Source organism: Pleurodeles waltl, chromosome 2_2, assembly GCF_031143425.1.
Source record: "Pleurodeles waltl isolate 20211129_DDA chromosome 2_2, aPleWal1.hap1.20221129, whole genome shotgun sequence".
Taxonomy (NCBI): Eukaryota; Metazoa; Chordata; class Amphibia; order Caudata; family Salamandridae; genus Pleurodeles; species Pleurodeles waltl.
In genome coordinates, this window is record NC_090439.1 from 846,558,814 (window position 1) to 846,584,760 (window position 25,947).

Consider the following 25,947-nt stretch of genomic DNA (forward strand, 5'->3'; position numbering starts at 1 on the left):
CAATGCACTTCAGTATACAACACATGACATGACTACACAAACAATCACTCATCCACTGTGTTATACATGGCTCATCCCTAATCATCAAGGGGAGCTGTTAGAACCTGACTCAATCCCTTGGCAATGGGCAGGCAGGAATATGCCCAGCACTCACCCCTTTGTGCCTGCTGAGCTGCCCTCAAACGCCCATCAAGCTCCGGATAGGCCACCACCAGAATATGTGCCATTAGTGGGGTCATGGCCTGACGGCACCCCGCCCACGTTGGAAGGACAGCCCCAGTTGTGCCTCCGTGATCTTCCTGGCCCAAGTCGTAGGTCCTCCCACATTTTTTCTGCAGTGGGCACTCTACCGGCTGTGGACCACTAGGGTCTCCACCTTCTTGGTGAGGGCTCTCCATATTCCCTTCCTTTAATGGGCGTGGACCTGCATGGAGAAAAAAATAAATCAAGAGACCATGTTCACAAGTCTCACCACAAATGGCTGAGTCACATTCATGTCAGTACCATCAAGCTAGACACAAACAAGCCAATAAGTACAGGGCCATGACCACAGACATGCATTTCCCAATCTGCAGACCAAACTATCACCCTACTCAGGCCCTACAATGACTAAGCAAGCTTACTAACATCATGTGTAACATGCTCTAACAACCTGACTGAGATGTGAGCCACTGTGTGACACATCACACCTCTGTGGCTTCTGAAGGGTAAACTTCTTAGGGAGGAATGGACCAACACATTCACACTCTGTGAGAATTACACTCTGCATACAGTCCCTACAGGATACTGCCAGAGTACAAACTCAAACATCACACATGGGTAACAAGGAAGGGACTGGCATGTTGGCTACAGAAAGTGTTTCCCGTGTCCATGTGTGGGTATGTGGCCTAAGAAATGGAAACTCATGCCACTTCAGAGACTGTGGTTCTGTGTTATGTATCTGTATCACAGAACACACGTTTGGACAGATGTGTCCTTTCCTACAGAGATGGTATCCAACAAACAAAAGCATGTATTGCACAATTTCTGGTATGTGACCAAGCTAATGAGTCACATATCATGGCCTTCCAGGAATCAATACACTGTCTGCACTTTGGGAATGTCATTTATGCAATAAGCTTGCACAGAATAAATATGTCCTGTGTGAAGGTGACAACAGGTCTGTGGGAGTAAGGGACCTGTCATGAATCAAAGACACGCATTGACAATGATTCCAATTGCACATGTGGACTCGATCAGTGACTCATCTCTGGACCCATTTCTAATCTAATCAAAGGAATGAGGCATTCTGGGCAGAGTTTACACCAGAGCCTCACATTGCCAACATGAAAGGATCTGCTTGGGTACAGGGAGTGGGCACTTTGCCACAGTTGTATAGCCACAGTCACTCCACCCCAGCCTAGACTAGGCCCCCTACTGGGAGATACATGTGACAGGCCATGGTCTCTGCAGGTTGAGCATTAAGAACCGACATGATAGGAAGGACACTGGGCACCTGCCCAAATAAAATCCTGTGGGCTACACCACAATAGGCAGTGGCAACCCTCCCCAACAGGTGAGGGGGTTGGACAGTTCTGAGCTCAAGGAGCAGAGTAGCTGGGAGGGGGGAGTTGGGGAGGCGATGTAAGAAACTAGGTATAGTTATGTTCTTAGAGCCACATTTTAGGGCAATTGGGGTTCACTCAACATGTTCAAAAGGGATTGATATACCTGTCAGGGAGCGGGAGGATACATCGGTGGCAGAAGTGTCAGGCCCCTTCACAGAATCAACATTGCAAGTGGGTAGTCCAGTTCTCAACCTGACAATACGGTCCTTGAATGTAAATGATCTTGGGAGCAGGATGAAGAGCACCCTAGTTTTGCATAACATAAAACGCCACACTCCAGACATTGTCCTGCTCGAGGAAACACATCTCAGAGGCAGTTATTACAAAGCCCTGGACAGATTTGGTTACACACTTAGAGTACACGCAGGATACACCACAGACTCTAGGGGAGTAAGCATACTTGTTAAGAAAACAGTACCCCTTTCCATCCACTGGATGAGGCTTGATCATATGGGCCGCTATGTAGCCATATTAGGGACTTGGGAGGGTACCACGCTCAACCTGTGCTAGTATATCCTCCCCCCCCGATTGCAAGCAGCGACCCTCATGGAAATGGGAGATCTACTGCTGAACCTTCCCCGATGGGTCCTTATCTTAGGCGGCGACCTCAATCTGACCATGAACATGGAGTTAGATAGGGGAGGAAGGAGGCTTGGGAACACTTTCCCAGTTCGCAGGGGCGCTAGGCCTGACTGACCTCTGGAGGGAAAGGAACCCATTGTACTACATTTTTCCTCTATGCGCTTATACCCCCCGGTTCCGCAACACGATCATCCATGCGAGAGGTATCTCCGATCATTCCCCAGTCAAGGTTAAACTGATGGGCCCATGACAAGACTACATGTTCCTGAGCCATCTGGACGCTTGGAGCTTGAGGGACTCGGGGACCAAAGAAAGTCTAAGGGAAGGGGCAGCGCTCTACTTCCCACAAAACTGGGGCTCAGTGACATCTGCAGGAATACTGTATGAAGCCTTCAAGGCATTCCTGAGGGGACAGGCTCACGCACTATTGGGGATGACAAAGAAGGAGACACAGCTAACGTGTGCAGCTATAGAGAAAGACATAGTTAGCCTAGAAGCAGCAGTTCAAGCTTCAAATGACCCAGAAGCTTGAGAGAAACTGAGATTGAGACAAACGGAGTCATGATCTCTGGTAGAAAATCAGGCCAGGCAATACATCATGTGGTTAAGCGCAGGCTTTATGGGGTGGGCCACAAGGCAGGCAAACTGCTAGCATGGCTGGAGTGAAGGGACAGAGAATGTGCACAGGTGCTAAGGGTAGAAGACTCAGAGTGGGCCATGCAGACGACTGGTGCAGCCATAGCAGATACCTTTGCAGATTATTATGAGAACCTGTATGCCTCTAGAACAGACATGTCCGCTGAGGATTGCAAGTACTTCCTCAGAGATACCCAACTGCAGGAGCTGCAGAAAGACAATAGAGATGCATTGGAAGTCGAGATGACGGAGTAAGAGGTGCCCCTTGCACTACAAGACTTACAGACGGGAAAGGCTGCGGCCCAAATGGGATCCCAGTCGAACTGTATAACAGAATGGCCACTATGATGGCCAGTCCATTACTAGAGACGTATAAGGAAGTCAGGGACAAGGGCTGCCTACCAGCAGACCAAGGAGCAGTGACGATTACAGTGATCCATAAGGAGGGGGAACCTCAGGAGGCGTGCAGTTCATATCAACCAATATCTTTATTAAATATGGAGGCTAAGGTACTAGCCAAGTTGGTACATCCGGATCAGTTCATGCCGGACAGGAGCACAAGACTCAATCTTTGACGCCTGTGTGGTGTGTTGCACCTGATCACGGAGCTACACGCGGACCAGGTGTCTCTGATGGCGTTGGATGCCAAAATGGCGTTTGACTCCCTGGAGTGGAACTATATGTTCGCAGTCCTGGAGCGACTGAGGTTCGGGCTGCAGTTGTATGCCTGGACCAAGCTGCTATATGCCTCTCCCATGGCACGTGTGAGGGTCAATGGGGTGGTGCCACAGGGATTCGACTTGCGGAGGTGCACCCGGCAGGGTTGTCCACTGTCCCCTCTGCTCTTTGCTCTAGCGTTAGAGCCATTAGCATCATGGAGAGTAGTTAGAGAAATGTCCTGCATCACTGTACTTGACATTCCGTTGGACCATAAGTAGCTTATCCTGGGAATATAAGGAGAACACACCTGGCCCAGATACACAGAAATATGGCTGAGGCTAGCAGCCGGAGTGGCTAAACATAACATTGCAAGAGCCTGGGGGGACACAGTTGTCCCCCAAATATTAGACTGGCAACATGATCTGGACTGGTGTCAGCAAATTGAGAAGGTTATATATAATGGCAGAGGCTTCCCCCGGGAAAAGATATGGAGGGCGTGGGCAACTGCTCAGGGCTCGGGCCTAGACTGTGGCCCATAAGAGGGCAGGGAGGGTGGGTAATGAGGGAAGGAAAGCAGTCCTTCACCCAGACAGCGAGGTGCCCGTAAAAGCGCCATGAAGGACCAAATGACAAATTCTTCAATAACGGTGTAAGATGCTATGTAATTCGTGTATGTACCCTCTATGCAATAATGTATATGACAGTGTGAACCCTGTTTATGGTTTGAAAAACAATAAAAATAATTTATATATTAAAAAAAATAACCTACATGACACTCCATTCCCATCACTTCCATGCATGACTGCACATCATGTAGCAAACAGCAAGTTGGCATGTGGTGTGTGGCAAGCTGAAGGGTAGAGAGTCATGATATGCCTTCCAAACAGTCTATCAAGAGCGGATGTGTGAAGAATTCTCTGTGGCAACGTACACATTGCTCACAACTGACTCATACGACATGCATACTCAGTTCATGCTGTCATGCATATAAATGTTGTCAGACATATACAACAATCATGAGGAAAGAGAAGTCAGTGGATGGCAGTAATGTCTCTTCACCTAGTTATGTGCATCCAATACAAGGAGGATTTAGGAACTGCAAAATCACACACAACACAATGTGAATGAACTCAACATATAGCACTGGCCACCAATACCTGCACATTGACCTTCCCATTGATGCCACACAGGCTGCACCTACAGGCACATGAGTAGCCAACCTGGCAAACATGGCCACATTCCAGCCTCTGAGGAGGGAAATGATGGTTAAATACAGAGAAAACTGTGCATATGAGGTACCTGCCCCTCTGGTGCATCATAGAGCTGTTCATACAGGAATAGGAACTCATTAACTAGCCTCTCCAGCTCTTCTGGAGAGAAGGCTGGGCCCTATCACCAGCTGGACATGGCATGATTGCTCCCTGAGGCGGTACCAGCAGCTTGGTAGTGGAGGTCTTCCTGGTAGCAGTGTCAGGAGTCAAGTGAGTAATTCTGCAGAACATGGCAGTCACATCTACCATGTATGCAGTCGTCACCACCGGCGGACACAGCCATTGGCCCGCGACCGCCACTGGCAACAGCTTTAGCCCATGGGTGTGTCCGCCGCGGTTGCAACTGCCTACTGCCATGACGACTTCCCCCAGCAGTCGCTGGCAATTCCTAATGTCCAGTGGAGTAGGTCAGACAGCACCATTTTGGAGGCCTGAGATGCAGTACTGGGCTTCAAAAACTGCGTCACATCTCTGAAAACGTTTAGAGAACACAAACATGCTTATCCTGTCTTGTCATGTAGGTCCTACTACTCATGCACCATTGTAGTATGTTGCAGGACGCACATGGCATTTTACAGTTCGGCACAGTCCACCCCCCAACAAAGGCACATGTGTGCAAACCATGGGATCAAATGTGAGACGTGTTATTAGCTGGTGTGATGGTTGCAGGTGTACTGGTTGAAATGTCTTGCTCTTTTTTTTTTGTTTGAAACGTTATTTATAATTTGTTGATGGAAAGATTAAACAAAGAAAAAATAACAAAAAAAAACAGATTGCTACCATTACTTCAAGTTAGGGTACAGCCTATGAGGGCAAACATTACATCATCCATGTGAGTACAGGCATTACAACATTCCAACGATTTTGGGAGTATGCGTGTGGCAAATAAATGGATGTCATCCGAGTTCGATACCGCATGTGTCCCACTGGCCTCTGTTCACCACAGTCCTTGCATGAGACTACCCCGCAAATATGCTATGTTGGGTCTAAATCAGATAATTACGCAGGGGCTTCCATATGTCTTTAGGACGTGATGTGGGTGGTTGAAGCTCTTCATATAATTCACTAGCGGTATCGCAATAGATAACACTGTGTAGCCATGCTCCTGCCGTGGGTGTTTTTTTTATTGCACCAGTGTATGGCAACTTCACGTCTCACCAGTAGCAGGGCTAGTGCCGTACACCATCTGACAGATTGGGGGACGTCTGCTACATAACCCATAAGTGCGAGCATAGGGCAGGGTTCCAGTGTAACTTATATCATTAAAGATATTTTGCTAAAAATATCCCACCAGTATTGCGCCAACAGGGGGCACGTCCATGTCATATGTGCAAAATCTGCCTACGGTGCCAGACATTTAGGACAGCTCGGTAAGCGTGTGGGGTCCAGCTTGGCTGTGGCCGCTGGTGTTACATATACCCATCATAGGAATTTGTAATATATGAGTCTGTGGCGGCAGTTCATAGAGACTAATTGAGTTTGTTAGCAGCATGCCGGCCATATTTTATCCTTGATAAGTCATCCTATTTCCTCCTCCCAGGTTGCCCGCAGGTTGGTGTCATGGGTTGGTAGCAAGTTAAGGCACGTGTGATATAGGCAAGATACCAGTCTGTCCCCTTTAGTATCCATAATCATCAGAGAAGGGGATTAAAGTCATCCAGCGCTAGGGGATTTGTGGGAATCAATGCCCTCAAAGCACTTTGGAGGTGCCAGAGTACAAAGTGGTCCATGTTGGCTACAGTGGTGAACCATGTGTCCTCCGTACTTGATGTCTTACCCTTCTAAAATGATTTGCCACATGTGATCATTGATATCCATCATGTATGTAGCTAAGGACACAATTACTAATGTTAGAACTAATTTCTTGACATATATAGGTACCCAGGTAGAGGAAGGATGTGCCAACCACCTGCCTACCATCCACTGCCAGACCTTCAGACTGTACTAACGCCTGAATAGGCAAACAATAGTGGACTTATGTTGAGAGATGGAGCCAGATCTGATGCCAGCTATTGGTTATCCAAACAGCATACCACCCATTGTACAAGTTATGCCAGTATTGCACTTCCCAGCCACAGGGTCCTTCCAAGATACAGTGACCCTGTCAACTGGCATGTCCCAATCTACGTTCAGCCTGGTTTTAAAGGATGTCCTCTCAACAGTATTGAAACACCTGGACAGCTACATTCAGTCTCCCCAACATCAGATTCAGCCTATGTGAAAGCGGACTGTTATGGTTTTGCACACCTCCCACATGTGGTGGAGGCTATTGATGGCACACATTGGCTTGGTCCCACAGCATGCCAATGAACAAGTCTATCTCAACAGAGACAACTTCCATTCCTTCAACGTGTAAGTTGTCTGTTTGGCGGATCTCTACATTTCACAGGTCTGTGTGCCTGTTATCCAGGTTCAGTTCATGATTCATTCATTATGTGGAACAACACTATTCCCCAGCTGATATCATGACTGTATCCAGAAAGGGCCTGGCTGGTTGGTAAGTCTCGTCTGTCCTGTTTGTGTGTGTGCAACGTCTGGTGCCACAATTCTGATAAGAGTGACTCATTCTTGCACATATGTCCCATTCCTTAACAGGAGACTCTGCATATCCAAACCGTCCTTGGTTGTTGGCACCATTAAGGGATCCACTGCGCCAGGAAAAGTCAGCTTCAATGAGGCCCATGGAGGAACACAACGGGTAGTGGAGCAGGCTTTTGAGCTTCTGAACAGATTTAGGTGTCTGGACCGGACTGGTGGAGCCCTCCTCTACTCACCCACAAAAGTGTGTCAGATCACTGTGGCATGCTGCATGCTCTACAACATTGCCCTGAGGTGGAATATCCCGTATATACCAGAGGAGGGGCAGCCTGCAGTGCCACTGGGAGAGCCTCCTGAAATGCCAAATGAGGATACCAGTGGTGAAGAGGAAGGAGCTGACTTCTGGGAAGATCTCATCAATATCTACTTTTCTTGAGTATAAGTATGTCATGTGATATAATAACTGTGACTGTAGGAAGAACTGTAGTTGTTAGAATTTGTATAGCAGTGTTTTTGCAAGAGCTACGGAGCTAATACTCTGCAATATTCAGCCAAAGGGTGCATGAAGGGTTAGCCTTTGACAGATTCCCACCTTGATGTAGCTACACCATTTGTGCCAGTCTCATTGCAATGTAATTCCCTTTCCAGATGCTTGCCATATGAATTGGATAATAGGAATATTTTCAAGCCTACACTCCATGTTTTGTCTTTGTACAGGTACCTTCACCATGACATACTTATGTGGGCATTTCAGAGATGTGACATTGTCACGTAGGTTCTCATTATCCTAATAAGACTACTGTATTCAGGCGGCAGAATCACCTGTATTGCAAGGGACTGAGTCTGAACCCGCACCATGTGACACCTGTCGGCCTAATCCAGGTTTGTTCTGGCTAACTAGCAGTGCCTCATCTCCACCCAAGAGCAGGGATGATTGGGGCAACTGGGTGCATGACATACATGACTCTTCAGGGGAATCGTGGTCCCTCAGATCTCATCCGTTTCTCTCAGGCACATTAGTCTCACATATGCAAGGACAATCAGAAGCAGAGTAAAGTTCAATAAGATTTTATTGAAGTAACTGCATCTTATATAATAATACATGTTTTGTGATAACTATGACGATGAAGCACAATAAGATTAAAATTGTGACAAGGAGAGTAAAACACAAGAATAACGCTATCATACTGTCATCAAGGCCTGTAGAGATAGTGCCTACCTAAGCTATGTTAGAGCACAGCATGTTAAGCTCTAATTCTGCTTTTCATGTTCCCCCTGGGAAGCCATCATACCTCATACCTGAGCAAAAGGCCTGTAGCCTGCATAAGCAGCTATAGTGAAGCAATCGGTAATCAGCATACAGTCATGGTCATCTGTCTGGAATCTCCCTCTAACGTACATGGGTCAAAGTAGTGTTTTTATAATTTAACATCTGATGTTCCAAGAAAGGATTCCCACGTCAGAGTCTGTATGTTTCTATGAACACTAGAGACAAAGTGTACCATGTTTGCCAGCAACCTATCTTACTTCAGCCTTGAGAAAGAAATGTCTTGTTTAAAAACGCAGTGCTAACCTAGGTGAAGAACAGCTAGAAAGAGAAAATAAAACAAGACCGCAAATGTGGCTACTGTTAAAAAAATATAACAAAGCTAACAAAATATATCTGGGTTAAAGTGCACATCGGCAGGCCTAGTTTTCTAAAATAACATGCGTTCAATTATAGCTAAAATGGCTACACAACACTCTCCCCTTGCTGGTTCAAAGCCTAATTAAATATATATAAGTTACTAAAATTCATCTTAAAGCATATATATGGGAATGTCAATAATGACAAGTTAAAAGACACTTGAGCATGTCTGAAAAGGACATTTTAAAATATTAACTGTGGCATTCAAATCCTTAATTTTTGATGAGCCTAAACAACTTGTCTGTTGTACAGTTTCATTTAAAAATATCATTTGAACAGGTATCAGGCATGCTCTAAATAAAGCTTTCTTTCCCCTTATTTGACAATTTTTTGTTCCCCACACACTTTTTAAGTCAATCGACTTCAGCCAATATTTATAGCCTTCTATAGCCAACTGGGAAACAAAGTAATCTGAATAAATGAATTTTGCATCAGTCAATAATATATGGAAATTTTCCAACAATGGCAATTTGAAATAATATGACTCAGCATTTTTAACATTGTGCCCAGAAAAATATGCAAATCTTTCAAAATATTGTTTTAGAACTCCCTTGTGGTGGACTCGGGCAGTGCTCTCATAGAGTGTAATTAAAAATAGTCGTTGGGGTACTTGATCTATGAATGAAATGGTGTCCATAATAATTACAACAGAGAATGTCTCCATAATTGTATTTTAAACATCCTCACTTTCAAATACAGTAAAATACTGCAACTCAGTCATCATAGAATCAATTGTTTTCACATCCCAGTCATACGAACAACTTCGGGTATTATTACATCATTCATAGAAAGTTTAAACACATATGGTATTTGAATGACCTTAGTCGGGTCATATATATCAAATGTGACTTTATCCCACACAATCCCATTGGGAATTGGTATAGCGGAAATGTTCACGAAAGGCAAGTCTCTGCAGACTTTGTGAGAAGAAAAATGGGGTTTTAGGATCTCATCCACCAGTTCAACTGTTGGTCGTTCAGGAAGGTAATGACCATGTATAAGTAGAAAGAAAGCAATAAAAAAGCCAATCCAAAGGAGCAAAGCTAATATAGTCAAGGAAAGCCAGAGATAGTTCCAGGGGAGAACAAAGTAATTTGTTTGGAGACAAATTATCAGCTTACATTTCTTTGACAATTCAGATGCAGAAGAGGCAGATGAGTCCGAAAAGGTGTCATTGATGTCGGCAAAGTATCCAGAAGCAGTTCATGCAAAAACTGTAGCTGTATTCTGAAGAGGAGAACTGAAAGAAATCTCCCACGGTGGTTCGTAATAGACAATGCCATTCATTTGTGTAGAGTTTGAGGATGATCGGTCAACATTTTCTGAGTTGTTTGTTGTAAAAGATGCTAGTGGAAATAATGAAAGATCATTTTCCACCCTTGGAGAGGTGTCAGCATTGCTTCTTAAAACTTGTAGAGTTTTTTCCTCTTGGTCTGCTGTGTAGGATCGGCCACATAGTGTAACTTGATATTGTTGATGGAGACAAAGCTGTTTTCTTTAGAACCAGGCAGCAGTGGTAGAATAACAGTTCTGGTACCGTGTATTTCCAGGATTGGAACCGGTGCATGATAGGAAGGACTGAACTCCTTTTTCACAGCAACTTTTTCACGTACCAGATCTCCCAACCTTTGGAATCCAGCCGGTAGATGTTATTGGTAGATCCTTAATTCCTAAAGAGGCAGCACTGGCAGAAGCGTTGTCATCATGGAACTGTTGTAATTCCTGCAAGACAGTGACACGTTAATTTATGTCAAAGGGTGTTTCTGCTGCCTCCACGCCAGGACCATACATTCGAGTTCCAAACAGGCACTCGTATGAAGTACTACCCCCAGGGACCTTCTAGGCAGATTATTAAGTGCACTCTGGACTCCATACAATTGGCTAAGCCAACTACGACCCGTACCTAGTACTCTGGCTGTTAAGGATTGCTTTAAATCCCGCTCCACAACACTATTTCCCTCGGGATGAAATGGAGATGAGTAATGGAGTTGGACCCCTAACAAAGCCATGGCATCCTTGAATGCCCTTGAGGCGAAAGCAGGGCCCTGGTCCGAGTGGAAAGCCGCAACTGCATATGTGCCTATAAAGACTTGCAAATCTTTAATAACAGTCCAAGTGTCAGGCGAGCATTGTGGCCACACCCATAGGAATCTGGAGCAAGAGCCAACAGCAACTAAGATGTATTTGTATGCACTGTCAGGAGTCAAAGCGCCGCAATGGTCCAGGTACACACATTGTAATGGTTTGTTAGAAATTAAGAGGGGTGTCTGCGGTGGGCATTTAACCGTGGACCCCTTAATTTGTTGGCAGCTATCACAACAAAGGACATACTCCTTGGTCTGTTTGTATAGACCTGGCCACCAATAACGAGCCTGCAACAATATTATTGTAGCCGCCACACCTGCATGGGCAGAAGCAACTCCCTCATGCGCTGCTTTGATCAACTCTAGTCTTAGGTCTTTATTGGCAATTACTTGAACTCCCACACCTGCTATTTTTACTTCTGCATCAAGTATGCCTTCCATCCGGTAGGAATATTCAGAGGGATATCCTTTAGGTAAAGGTGTGCGTCAGCCGAGGCTTTCCCAGCAGCCAGTATTTCATCATCTGGTTTTGTCCTAGAATGAGTTACTGCAGCAACAGAAGCCGTGGCTACTGCTGATTTGGCTTCCTCATCAGCCACTGGATTTCCAGCAATGTGTATTCACTGGTGTCCAAGGGTATGTACAACATGGACATTTGGTACCGTTTCCTTCAGAACCGCTACTTTCCCCCACAGAAGTCTGTGATTGATGGTGTTACCTTTGTAATCTCTGAACCCATGCTGGTGCCAGTAATGCAGATATTCATTGAAGGACTGAACACAATAGTACAAATCACAGACAATCAGTGTTAGCTGGTCAGGATCTGTATGTTCCAGTGCCATCCCCAGAGCCTTTAGCTCTGCTAGTTGTGCAGTGCAATCCCTTAGGGTTTGCATAAAGGTATGTTGTGGATAGAATTTACTACCTTCCATATAGCTGCTTACAACTGTGCAAGCAGCGGATTATTGATTCTTTGTGCCTATAGCAGGTTGTGCTGAGCCATCGGTGTACATGACTCTTTGATATTGATCAATAGGTAATGTATTTGCTGTAACTGGGTATTCTAGTTCATATTGCAAAAATCCTTGAGTTTGTAACTTTGGGTCAAAAATATAGTCAACATCAGTGGCTGTCAAAGACGTTGCCCATTGGTTCCAATGTGGATGTAATACTTAAGCGTTTGAAATGCAGGCTTTGGTAACAGCCTCAAGGGCTGGGATTGGAGATGCGACAATAATGTGTTTCCCCTGTGCTAGTGGTCTTTCTTTAATCATAGCCATCTGAACAGTAGTGAGAATTTTCTCAGTGGGAGCGAAACGTTGCTCTGCGGTTGAATACAAATGTGATTTGTCTGCAATCGGGACTGTCTCACCCTCATTGAATGTTACATAGGTAAAAAAGTGGCACCAGCAATTACTCTGATGACCAGGTGTTTTTTATTGTCCCTTGTGTGTGGGTGTTGTGCTTCAAGCATGTCTTTTTGCAATGCTCTGAGGATGCATGTGTGTTCGACTGTCCAGAATTTACTGGAAAATCCAGGACGTATCAAGTTATATAAGGGTTTGATGCGTGATGCATAATCTGGAATGTAAGTTCTGCCAATATTTAGAAAACCCAGTAACGACTGGAGTTTTTTAATGGTAGTTGAAGGTTGTAACTGTGCACATTTGTCTAAGAATTGTGGCGCTAGGCTCCTTCCTTCACTTGATAATTCGTATCCCAGAAACAGAAGACTAAGGAAGGCTATTTTTGCTTTTTTAAAGTAGAATTTATAGCTGAATTCGGCAAATCCTACAACAATGCGGGCTTCCCATCTTAGATGTTGCAGTAATTCATCAACCGTAAGATAGATATCATCTACATAGGACAATGGTTCAGGGTCAATGGTCTGCAATATTGAAGTTACCCGAGCTGCGAACAGTCCTGGGCTGTTCTTGTACCCCTGTGGTAAATGACATAATTTTGCTGGAAGCCTAGTGCACCAAAACTTGTTAGGTCTCTACTCTAAGGTGCTATATTTTGGCAGAAAAGGCATTGTAAATATCCAATGTTGTTTTGTATTTATGTTGCTCATAAGTACTGTGCTATGAGAGTTTTGTATAGCATTTGTGCATGTATGACTGTTTAAGTGTCTGTAGTCTAGGACTATTCCGTATGAATGGTCCGGTTTAGCTACAGGGAATAAAGGATTATTCATTGGTGAGACTCAGGTTTCAATTACGCCCTAGTACTCTAGTTGTGTGAGGATTTCCCTCACGGGTGCTTTAGCATCATGTTTTATTGGGTATTGGGGTTGAGTTTGGGGTTGATTTTTAATTGGAATTACATGATAGGGGGAATCTTTATCCCACCCTCGTGGTTGCAATATAACGCGGGTGCCTCTGCTAATGCCCAATCAATGGCGTAGGATTCTATGAGCTCATCGGGAACAAGAGGCGAGAAAGAAGGTTTGATAACCTCTTCCCCATATGTGTGTAAGTATGGACAAATCAGTTGGCCAATCCTGTTCGGCCATTAAAATATCATAAATGTTAACGACGCGGTCCCAAAAGATTGTGTCTATCGTGCGTTCAATGTCTCCTTCTAACTGTATCATTACTTTATACACCCTGTCAGGCGTGGAGACACGCATGTCCGCAGTTTCAACTTGTAAGAAGTCATCAGTTGCTTTCACCTCCAGATGTTCTTGAAGGTTTTGGTGATCTATTGTGACCTCTGCTGCACTGTCTAGCTAAGCTAGTGCCCACGTCTTGTTCTTCAACAGAGCCCTCTTTTTGAGAGGCATGACGAATCGGAACTGCTGCCACATTTTTCTTTTTGAATTGGGGTTTTTGTTGAGGAAGTTTCTCTTCTTTTTTAACTGAAACTTCTGGAGAGCGCTGTGATTCCTGTCTCGGTTTCAAGTTCTCAGTTCTTCGCTCTGACCACCCACCTCTCTCACTGCGTTTTTCCAGTGAGTCCTGAAATGAACGAGATTGGCGTGTATCAGTATATTGATATCTATCAGGCGTTTTTATATTATCTCTATTTCTGAGATTATATCTATTTTGAGGGGTCTCCAAAAGTGGAGCTTCTCCCCTTTCTTTTTTAGGTGTTTGTTGTTTCTTATCCCAGAATTTTTAGAACCCTCAGGTGCTTGCTTGGTAGAATCTTTATTAGATTTACCCTGAAATTGTGGTTTTATGGGCCTGGCCCCCAGACTATCTTAACCAATACTAGAATAGGTGTCCGCGATAATCTTTGGCAGCTCACGTTCTAGATCCTGTGCAGGAACATCCCAGAGACACATACACATTGCTAGTGCAACTGTTTCCCCCTTTAAGGTTACTTAGTATAATGGAAGATACAGTGACAAAATTGCTCATAAGTTGCATTCCCAAGTCTAGGGCCAGGACAGCCCCGTATTCATCTTAAATTAGTTTTAACACTTCAGGAAGATTGGCAAGTGTCAGTGTACAGTGTGCGGTAGTATAGAACGTGGCAAATACCATGCCCCAAGTATTGCAGTTATCTACTGTGGGAACCATCACAAATGGCAAGCACATAGTTAATATTCTATGCTTATCCTGAGGTCCCATATGGGGAAATACTGTTTCAGTGCATTTATTTTTTGAGCTAACCAAAACGGAATCTCTTCCCATTTGGGGGTACCTCACCCATGATCGAATATACAGTAGCAGGATTAATGCCTGGTGTTGCTTCATGTGGTTGCACCGGGGCAGCACACGCTGGCTTTGTATTTAATGTTTGCATTACAAACTGTAATATTGCCGTAAGCTCAGTACACAAGCGGCGAACCTCAGCTACTGCAAGGTTGCTGCACCAGGGTGCGGTGTATATGTGGGCAATAAAGGCCAGATAGAACCATCATTACTTAGAGGACCTAACATGTAGGATTGTATGTGGTAGGGCACCATCAAGCCAATTGTTATGGTCTTGATAAGATAGAGGTATTTCTAGATATGCATGTGCTCTATTTTGTGCAGGTATGTTTGCAGGTGTATTGTGGTGAAATGTATTTGTGTTCCCATCAGCTGCTGAAAATGCGACCCAAGAATAGAAAATTTCTGTTCTGTAGGCTGCATGACCTTCAACAACAAATGTAACTGGACCTCCCTGGGCCGTTAGGCCGTGTGCCAATAAATGTACAGTACATGGCGGTCGCATATTGACTGCAATTGCTATCACTGTGGGTTTGCCATGGTGAATGGTAAATTTTGTTCAGAGATGAGCACACCAAATGGGGATTATCCTTTTAGGGTTCAAGCTTGAACAACCTACAGCTTTAGTTATGTACTCCCTACTTAGCTGAGCAGGAAAAATCCTCAATACCACGGACGTTTCCGTAAATAGTACTGAGATGTCTTTGCATGTAGTGAGACAGAGATATTCAGGAGGACCCGAAAATTAGTGCCTGACCAAACTTTGGCAGCACCATGTCGCGTGGGTTCTCATTATCTTAATGAGACTACTGAATTCGGGCGGCAGAATCACCTGTACTGCTGGGTTACTGAGTCTGATCCCGCACATGTGAAACCAGTAGGTCTAATCCGGACTTGTTCTGGCTAACTAGCAGTGCCTCATCTCCACCCAAGAGCAGGGATGGTTGGGGCAACTGGGCGCATGACATACATGACTCCTCAGGGGAATCGTGGTCACTCAGATCTCATCTGTTTCTCTCAGGTACATTAGTCTCACATATCCAAGGACAATCAGAGGCAGAGTAAAGTTCAATAATTGAAGTAACTGCATTTTAGATAATAAAGCATGTATTACAATAACTAGTACGATGAAGCACAATAAGATTAAAATTGTGATAATGAGAGTAAAACACAAGAATAACGGTTCCATATTGTCACCAAGGTCTGTAGAGATAGTTCCTACCTAAGCTATGTTAGAGCACAGCATGTTAAGCTCTAATTCTGCCTTTCAGGTTCCCCTGGGAAGACATCATCCCTCATACCTGAGCAAAAGGCCTGTAGCCTACATAAACAGCTGTAGTGAAGCAATCGGTAATCAGCAGACAGGCGTGGTCATCTGGCTGGAATCTCCCTCTAACGTACATGGGTCAAGGTAGTGTTTTTATAATAAAACATCTGGGGGCATATTTATACTCCGTCTGCGCCGAATGTGCGTCAAAAATTTTGACGCACATTCAGCGCAAACATTGCCCCGTATTTAAACTTTGACGCCAGAGCCCGCGCACGACAAAATTCCGCTGTGTGCGTAATGTTTTGGATGCGGCAACCCGTCTTGCTTTAATGGTATGCAAGGTAGGCGTTCCCGTCCAAAAAATGACTTAAACGGCTGTGTGTCGTATTTATGCTTTCAGGCAAAAATGACGCGTGGCCGGGAGGCGGAGCCGGAAAATTAGGCACAGCCCGATTTGCGTAAAAAACTAACGCATAGGTCAGGGCAGGTGTTAAAATGGGGCAAACACACCTGTATTTAATCAGAACACACAGAACAAATAGCAGAGCAGCAACAGGGAGCCATGGAGGTGATTCTAATCCAGCGTGCACGCAGACGCAGAGCCCAGCAGCAACAGCAGCAGCTACAACAACACCAGCAGGGACCCCAAAGGCAGCGCAGAAGGCAGGAGAGGATATTCCACCCCAGAACCACCCTTCAGGGCCTCAGGAAACACAACATCATCCAGAGGTACCGGTTGAACTGGCAGGCCATTCAGCAGCTGCTGCGCAACATTGAACCGCAGTTGGCCCCAACTTTGCTGACACCCCGCACCATCCCCACAGAAACCAAGCTGTTTGCCGTACTTCATATGCTGGCAAGTGGCTCTTTTCAAACAACTGGTGCCCTGGTTGCCGGAATATCACAACCATCACTCTCCGCCTTTTTGCCCAAAGTACTGGATGCCATCATTCGACTGACACCCGCCACATCTGCTTCCCTAACACACTGCAGAAGCAGCAGGAAACAAAACAGGGGTTCTACCTCATCAGTAGCTTCCCACACGTCCTTGGTGCAATCGACTGCACACATGTACGCCTTGTGCCACCTGCTGCAACTGAACACCTCTACCGCAACATGAAGCACACACATTCCATCAACGTGCAGGCTATAGTCGATCACCAGGGATTGATCACCAACATCGTGGCTAAATATCCTGGGAGTGTACATGACTCATTCATCTTCCGTCACTGCACCATCAATGAACACTTCCAGGATGGACGGTATGGCAATGGACTACTTGTTGGTAAATACAAAAACCTACTTATATACACACTGCACAGCAACCCCCTAGGACACACAACACATACACCACGACAGCAACATGTGGACAGGAACACACTGAGGTCGTGACATCGCTAGCCATGTTTCTCAGGTCACCATTGAACCTGTCACACATCGGAAATTACTGTACAGCCTAATGTTAAGACGTCAAAGATCACAACGTGTGGAGTGGGTTACACAAATGTCACCTTGCAAAATGTAAGTGTCCCAATGACCTTTACACTAATCCATTGTATAAGTCTAAAGGTATGGGATGTCCAGGGTACATTGATATGAACGTGTTAACAACACTGTCAGTTGTAACCTGTGTATGGAACTATCATCTCACCCCCAGTGAAGACACACGGACACCTGTATCACAAGTCACAATGCTAGGGAGGGCACACTGTACTGCAAATCCCAAAACATACTGCTGACAACAGGTTAGCAGACAAACACTTGTTAAGCCAAGGAAACAACACAATGCAGATGGTACATCCTACAAGCCTAGGATGCCACATTATAACACAAAAGAGTCACAGACAACACAAGACAACTACTGCCAAGAAAGGTCATTTCAATAGGGCCAGCTACATCAATATGATCCCAATCATTTTCTCTTGCAGCTGATCAGGGGTATGGCATCCAGCCATGGATTATGACACCATTTGGCAACCCGAGTACTGCTGCAGAATGTGCCTACAACGACGCATATAGGAGAACATGCAGCATTGTCGAGAGGACCTTTGGCATCCTAAAGCCAAGGTTCCGGTGCCTCGACATCACTGGTGGTAGCCTCCTATATTCGCCGGAGATGGTCTGTAGGATCATCCTAACATGTGCAATATTGCACAACATTTGCATCAAAAGGAACATTCCCCTCCTGGAACCAGAGCCACACATGCCTGAAGAGGAGGAAGAGGAGGATGCTGGCCTGCAACATGAGGGGGAACTACAGAACACGGCCGCTGGTATACGCAGGCGACAACAGATCGTCAACAATTTCTTTTGAATATAATCACCTTCACCACTTTAGTTAACTAATTTCAATAAACACCTATAATAATCACCATATCATGGTCTGGCTATTCATTTTTGCACACCTTCATCTCCACTTATCAGAATAAGAGTGTTGCCTCATGGAGCATTGCTGAGATACTGATTAGGACACTGAACATCCCAGAACTAATGTAATGCCTAACATACAATGGTCACATACACACACACTGTAAATGACATATATCATGTACATTTCTCCTTTGAAGGACAATAGCAGAGGACCACAACTATTTCACACATACATGTTGAAATCAAGGTCCAACGCAGCATATAGCACACAACTAGGACACCATCACTCAATAAGGGGAAAACAAGCCTCATACATGAGGCAGTCAATGTGCTTTTGCATCAGTAACAGGAATGTCTGACCAGATCCTTGACAGCAGTAAGTCCAACTGCATCCAATAGTTGCAAGGACTATCTGTGACCAGAGTTCCATAGAAGCAGAACATAGACAGCGCAAGTGCCACACATATGAGCAGCATTGCACACATGACATTCCATGTACATATCAGCCCATTTCATAACTCCTGACACACCCATGCACCTGGTCACAACTCACCTGTCAGAAGCGGTCCCTGCAATACTAAGATGTGTACCCTGGTATTCCCTCCTCTACACACACAGACCAACATTAGCAATCCAGTGTGCAACACCCTTTCCTATGGTATGCCATTGTCATAGAACATCTGACTGCATGGACGTCATGTTAATTTATACACTGGCTTCTAGTTTCAAAGCCCTGTTAGCACCTGTAGATTGCTTCCCGTTTAAAAATGTCTGTTGGCCCTTAGAATGCAAGTCTCACCTACAGGACTGGTGAGAAACAGATTGTTGGACCTGGCTTTTTGACAGGGACATCCCCAAACTTTTTGCCTCCTTCCTCCTATTTTTTTCTGACCTGTTGTTGTTGGCTTTTGACCTCTGAGCACTTTACCACTGCTAACCAGTGCTAAAGTGCATATGCTCTCTGTGTAAATTGTACTATTGATTGGTTTATCCATGATTGACTATTTAATTTACCTGTAAGTCCCTAGTAGAGTGCACTACATGTGCCTGGGGCATGTAGATTAAATGCTACTAGTGGGCCTGCAGCACTGGTTGTGCCACCCACCTCAGTAGCCCCTTAACCTTGTCTCAGGCCTGCCATTGCAAGGCCTGTGTGTGCAGTTTCACTGCCACTTCGACTTGGCATTTAAAAGTACTTGCCAAGCCTAGAACTCCCCTTTTTTCTACATATAAGTCATCCCTAATGTGTGCCCTAGGTAACCCCTAGAGCAGGGTGCTGTGTAGGTAAAAGGCAGGACATGTACCTGTGTAGTTATATGTCCTGGTAGTGTAAAACTCCTAAATTCGTTTTTACACTACTGTGAGGCCTGCTCCCTTCATAGGCTAACATTGGGGCTGCCCTCATACACTGTTGAAGTGGCAGCTGCTGATCTGAAAGGAGCAGGAAGGTCACATTTAGTATGGCCAGAATGGTAATACAAAGTCCTGCTGACTGGTGAAGTCGGATTTAATATTACTATTCTAGAAATGCCACTTTTAGAAAGTGAGCATTTCTTTGCACTAAAATCTTGTTGTGCCCTTCAATCCACGTCTGGCTAGGTTTAGTTGACAGCTCCTTGTGCATTCACTCAGACACACCCCAAACACAGGGTACTCAGCCTCACTTGCATACATCTGCATTTTGAATGGGTCTTCCTGGGCTGGGAGGGTGGAGGGCCTGCCCTCACACAAAGGACTGCCACACCCCCTACTGGGACTCTGGCAGACAGGATTGAGCTGAAAGGGAACTTGGTGCATTTCTTAGAGACTCTTTGAAATCACCCCCACTTCAAAGGCACAACTTAGTATAAAACAGGGCCTCTGCCCTACCTCATCAGACACTTGCTGGAGAAGAAACCTGAACCAGAAACTACATCCTGCCAAGAAGAACTGCCTGGCTGCTCAAAGGACTCACCTGTCTGCTTTCTACAAAGGACTGCTGTCTTGCTGTTGCCCTGCTGCCTTGCTGAACTCTTGTCTGGCTGTGAAAGTGCTCTCCAAGGGCTTGGATAGAGCTTGCCTCCTGTTCCTTGAAGTCTCAGGACCAAAAAGACTTCTTCCTTTCACTTGGACGCTCCGTGCGCCGAAAATTTCGACGCACAGCTTGTTTCGCGGCGAGAAAGACGCCGCACACCGACGCTGATCGACGCGACGCCCTCGGGACGATCGAGACTTCGACGCACAACCTCGCAAGGACAAAGCCGCCCGACTTCCAAGGAGAAATCGACGCGACACCTACTGTGAGTGCGAAACTTTGACGCACGGCCTCGCAAGGACAACGCCGCCCGACTTCCAAGGAGAAATCGACGCGACGCCTGCCGTGAGACCAAAATTTCGACGCACGGCCTCGCAAGGACAACGCCGCCCGACTTCCAAGGAGAAATCGACGCGACGCCTACCGTGAGATCGAAACTTCGACGCGCAGCCCCGCAGAACGACGCGCAGCCGGAAAATAAGCAGGAGAATCCACGCACAGACCCGGGACATCTGGTAATCCTCGCGATCCAAAAAAAGAGACTGTCTGCGCGCCGGAAAACGACGCCCGACTTCCCCGCGTGGAAAAGAACGACGCAAGTCTGTGTGTGCTGAGAGGAAATCAACGCACGCCCCCCTTTTTCCACGCATCTCTTCTCCTGTGGCCCACTGAGGAGATTTCCCACCAGAAACCAGGTACTCTGTGCTTGAAAGACACTTTATTGCTTTTTAAAGACTTAAAGACACTTTATATCACTTTTCAGTGATATCTTTACAAATTCATATTGCAACTTTGATCGTTTTGACCTGAAGATACCCAGATAAATATTATATATTTTTCTAAATACTGTGTGGTGTATTTTTGTGGTGTTATGCTATGGTGTTGTATGATTTATTGCACAAATGCTTTACACATTGCCTTCTAAGTTAAGCCTGACTGCTCGTGCCAAGCTACCGGAGGGTGAGCACAGGCTGATTTTGGATTGTGTGTGACTTACCCTGACTAGAGTGAGGGTTCTTGCTTGGACAGAGGGCAACCTAACTGCCAACCAAAAACCCCATTTCTAACATTGGTGATCAGCGGTGAGGATAGGACTTGTGTTTGTGCAGTGACATACAGTAGCTAAGTATTTCACTACCTACCCACAGTGGAAGGTCAACTTGATTTTTCATCTTTTTTTGGCTCTTGGTTCTCTGATGTCCTCCTGGATATACTATTGATATTTTGGACTTTGGATTTTGGTTTTTGCTGATAAGATCTTATCAAAATGGGATTGCTTACCTACTCATTCTTTGTTCGTACTGACCACCTCACTAAGGCTGACCTAAGGAAGCTTTGCAGACAATGGGGCCTTCCTGTAGCAAGGAGATCTACTAAAGCGGAGATGCTCCATCACTACATAGTCTGGGGGGAGGAAAGATGGGCAGAGAGAGAGGCAGCAAGAAACCAAATGACTAAGTACCCCTCAGATGAGGAGGAAGACTACTCAGATGAGGAGGAAGGCTACTCAGAGTTGGACAGTGACCCAGAAATAGATGAATGGCTCCGAAGTCAAAGGCGACAGGAGCAACAATTAGAGGAGTATCTTGCAGAGGTTGAGGCAAAAAGACTTTTAGCCCTGGAAGAAGAAAAGATTGCAGCTCAAGAGCTGAGCTGTAAAGAGCTGAAACTGGAGGCCGGAAGGGCTGAGTCCAGTTCAGATGGTGGCAGCAAAAATCTTGCATCTAGTACTGCTGAAGAAGGGCACAAGCCCAGAGATGTGGTGCCCAACTTGAAGAAGGGAGTTGACACACCCCAGGCAGTTCAAGGGTATGAGGTAGTCCCCGTTATGCACAGGGTCCCTGAGAAGGATTGGGGAACTGGCACAGGGAGTCATATTCCTACTGGGGGGAGGGACACTTTACTGACTCTAGCAGAGAGTGACAGAGAAAAGGGTTCCCCCCTGGTGGACGTCCTGGATATAGAGTGTAGAGACATCCCAGAAGAGTTTGGGTTGAGTGTCAGGGACAGACAGATACTGTCTCACCAGTCTCAGGAGGGTGAAGTAGAGTGCTTTTCCAAGGTTGAGTTACTGGGTGGTTGGGTGAAGGGTACTGTGGTTAATACATGTGAAGGGCAGAGTGATGTAATTGCTGGAGAGCATATGTCTGGTCCTTATTTTCCAGAGCTACGCCAACACCAGGTGGAGTGTGAGTTCTCTGACCCCAGGGAACTTACAGTGGAGGCAGACTTTTGGGTGAGTACCAGAGAGTCTGAAGAGGCATTTGGGGGTGCTCCTGAAGGGAGTGGTCTAGGTGGTTCCCGACCAAGTGAGGTGGGAGAGGATTGCAGTGTCCCAGGTAGGTCTCAGAGCCTAACCTGTACCGTAGGGCTACCTTTTGAGGGAAGCCCCGCAGTGTCAGAAGAACTTGGGGGGATGACTGTAGACAGCATCCCAACAGTTCTGGTGTCTGGCAGTACCACTCCTAGTGAGGGGGTGCAGAAGTCCAGACATAGGGTTGAGAGGGGGTGGCCGACCCCAGTGGAGGATCTTGAAAGTCAGGGGTCAGCTCTGAGAGCAGAGCCCCCCAGGAATGACCCAGGTGAAACCGTTTCTGGTTTGGGGGAAACCCAGACTCTGCCGGATGGGCAGAGGTCGGGACACCTGCGCCAACCAGACTCTTGTGTGGCCCTTGGGGATGGCGTGTCCCTTGTGGGGGGTGAGAGTGCCCCCCAGGAAGTCCTGGCATGCCAGGCAAAAATTCAACCTCAGGGTGGTGACTCTGGGTTGGATAACCGGGTTCAGAGGTTAAACTTTGACCTGGTGGGGGGTAGATGTGCCCCCCAGAAAGTCCTGGAATGCCAGGCAATGGTTCAACCTCAGGGTGGTGACTCTGGGTTGGCTTACCAGGTGAAGAGGTCAAACTCTGACCGGGTGGGAGGTAGGTGTGCCTCCCAAGAAGTCCTGCTGTGCCAGGCAATTGTCCAACCTCAGGGTGTTGACTCTGGGTTGGATGGCCAGGTTCAGAGGTCAAACTCTGACCTGGTGGGGGGTAGGTGTGCCCCCCAGAAAGTCCTGGTATACCAGGCAATTGTTCAACCTCAGAGTGCTGACTCTGGGTTGGATAACCGGGTTCAGAGGTTAAACTCTGACCTGGTGGGGGGTAGGTGTGCCCCCCAGAAAGTCCTGGCGTGCCAGGCAATTGTTCAACTTCAGGGTGGTGACTCTGAGTTGAATGGTCAGGTGCAGAGGTTAAACTCTGACCTGGTGGAGGGTCAGTGTGCCCTCCAGGAAGTCCTGGTGTGCCAGGCAATTGTTCAACTTCAGGGTGGTGACTCTGAGTTGAATGGTCAGGTGCAGAGGTTAAACTCTGACCTGGTGGAGGGTCAGTGTGCCCTCCAGGAAGTCCTGGCGTGCCAGGCAATTGTTCAACTTCAGGGTGGTGACTCTGAGTTGAATGGGCAGGTGCAGAGGTTAAACTCTGACCTGGTGGGGGGTAGGTGTGCCTCCCAGGAAGTCCTGGTTTGCCAGGCGGTGATCCAGTCTGAGGGTACAGACCCTGGGCTGGAAGACCAGGTTCAGGGTGTCCCCCCGGACCTGGAGGGAGGGGCTACTGATAACAGTGCCCCTACCATGTTGTCTTCTGAGGAGGCCACTCCTAGTTGGAGGGTGCTGGACCCCAGAAGGGAGGGCAGGGGGAGGGAAGCCTCACCCCGGGCCCTAGTCCAACCTGAAGGTACAGGCCCCAGGTTGGAGGGCCAGTGGCAGGTTAACAGCCCTGCACTGGTGGAGGAATGGTACAGGGTGACTTCTGTAAGCACCCTGACCATGTTGGACTCTGGGGGTACCGCTCCAGGAGGGAGGGTACAAAGCCCCAGAGGGGAGGACCAGGTTCAGGCTGTCATCCCTGACCTGGTGGAAGGGAGAGTGGTTAAAGGGTGCCCAGCACCTGGGGCTACCGCCCCCCACTCTCCACAGCCACAGTGGTTGGAGAGCTTTGAGAGGCCTGGGGTCTGGCTCTCATCCCTGGCAGCTGTCAGTAATCACTGTGGCTTGCTGTCCGGGTGGACAGAGTTATCCCTGGGGAGGGGACAAGTGTCACACCCCAGGGGTAGAGTGGGCAACACCACTATGTTGGTCATGGTGGTACTATCCTGCTCCTGGGATACATCTGTGAGCAAAGTAAGGTTAGGTGCTGCACAGATGGGATCCGCAGGAAAGGAGAAAGGTTCCCCATGGATGGGCTTAGTGGGCCCTGAGAGTATGGACAGAGGGATCCAATGGGAGTCAGGAAGGCGAAGAACTGGAGCATGCCCCTGCTGTTGTGGGCCTGGGTCCTTGTTCTGTCGCCTCAAACAGGGAAGTACATCAGGATAGTGATTGTTCTCCCCTGGCTTTAGGCTGGTGGGGGGTCATGTTGGACCTGGCTTTTTGACAGGGACATCCCCAAACTTTTTGCCTCCTTCCTCCTATTTTTTTCTGACCTGTTGTTGTTGGCTTTTGACCTCTGAGCACTTTACCACTGCTAACCAGTGCTAAAGTGCATATGCTCTCTGTGTAAATTGTACTATTGATTGGTTTATCCATGATTGACTATTTAATTTACCTGTAAGTCCCTAGTAGAGTGCACTACATGTGCCTGGGGCATGTAGATTAAATGCTACTAGTGGGCCTGCAGCACTGGTTGTGCCACCCACCTCAGTAGCCCCTTAACCTTGTCTCAGGCCTGCCATTGCAAGGCCTGTGTGTGCAGTTTCACTGCCACTTCGACTTGGCATTTAAAAGTACTTGCCAAGCCTAGAACTCCCCTTTTTTCTACATATAAGTCATCCCTAATGTGTGCCCTAGGTAACCCCTAGAGCAGGGTGCTGTGTAGGTAAAAGGCAGGACATGTACCTGTGTAGTTATATGTCCTGGTAGTGTAAAACTCCTAAATTCGTTTTTACACTACTGTGAGGCCTGCTCCCTTCATAGGCTAACATTGGGGCTGCCCTCATACACTGTTGAAGTGGCAGCTGCTGATCTGAAAGGAGCAGGAAGGTCACATTTAGTATGGCCAGAATGGTAATACAAAGTCCTGCTGACTGGTGAAGTCGGATTTAATATTACTATTCTAGAAATGCCACTTTTAGAAAGTGAGCATTTCTTTGCACTAAAATCTTGTTGTGCCCTTCAATCCACGTCTGGCTAGGTTTAGTTGACAGCTCCTTGTGCATTCACTCAGACACACCCCAAACACAGGGTACTCAGCCTCACTTGCATACATCTGCATTTTGAATGGGTCTTCCTGGGCTGGGAGGGTGGAGGGCCTGCCCTCACACAAAGGACTGCCACACCCCCTACTGGGACTCTGGCAGACAGGATTGAGCTGAAAGGGAACTTGGTGCATTTCTTAGAGACTCTTTGAAATCACCCCCACTTCAAAGGCACAACTTAGTATAAAACAGGGCCTCTGCCCTACCTCATCAGACACTTGCTGGAGAAGAAACCTGAACCAGAAACTACATCCTGCCAAGAAGAACTGCCTGGCTGCTCAAAGGACTCACCTGTCTGCTTTCTACAAAGGACTGCTGTCTTGCTGTTGCC